Raw genomic sequence first — 599 nt, 5'->3', positions numbered from 1 at the left:
GCCGCTCCCGGGGCCCAGCGTGATACCGCACCGCAGTGGATGTAGATGTTCTCAGGGCGAACGCTGAGCTCAGCTGCCCCGAGGATGCTCCGCGGAGATCTGTGAGCCGGCGGGGAAGGGCGCAGCCTTAGGGACCTCGGGCGCCGGGCGCGCTCCGACCGGGCCTCCGCGCCGCACTGCGCACGCGCGGCGTCGCCGGGCTCCGCCCCCCGAGTAGGGACCTACAGCGGGCGCGGCGGAGGCGGCGGCAACGGCGGCCTGGCGCTGGGGGTGTAGATACCCTCCCACTCTCCGCGGGACCCAAACCAGCCGGCCCGGTGAGTGACTGAGCCGGTGGAGGCGCGAGGGTGCCGGGTCCCGCATGCGTGGAGCGGGCCCAAGGGTGCGGAGAGAGGCCGGGGGGCCGCGCGGATTGCAGGGTCCGGACGAGGCCGTGCCGGGCGCGGGCTGCCGGGGCCGGGAGGTGCGGGGGCTTGGCCCCCGCGTGCCCGGGGCCGCCCGGCCGGGGGTCTGTGGCCGGAGGCCCCGGGGCAGACGCGAGGCGGCCGGGGGCTCGGGTTGGGCGCGGAGGAGGAGGAGGAGGGGGCGGCGGCCTGGAC

The 599-nt window shown here is 78.1% G+C and overlaps 1 protein-coding gene across 1 annotated transcript in view; it reads left to right on the top strand.

Moving 5' to 3' along the window:
• The first annotated feature begins 214 nt into the window (after positions 1-214).
• Positions 215-599, top strand: part of ZNF518B (zinc finger protein 518B) — a 14,880-nt gene continuing 14,495 nt past the window's right edge. Inside the window, exon 1 of the mRNA XM_010857268.1 lies at positions 215-317. The gene's annotated coding sequence lies outside the window, so the exon portion shown is untranslated. The remainder of the gene's footprint in view (positions 318-599) is intronic.

This window comes from Bison bison, unplaced genomic scaffold (assembly GCF_000754665.1).
Source record: "Bison bison bison isolate TAMUID 2011002044 unplaced genomic scaffold, Bison_UMD1.0 scf7180017864379, whole genome shotgun sequence".
Taxonomy (NCBI): Eukaryota; Metazoa; Chordata; class Mammalia; order Artiodactyla; family Bovidae; genus Bison; species Bison bison.
The sequence above is the reverse complement of the archived record's forward strand: the minus strand, read 5'-3'. Positions and strand labels throughout refer to the sequence as shown.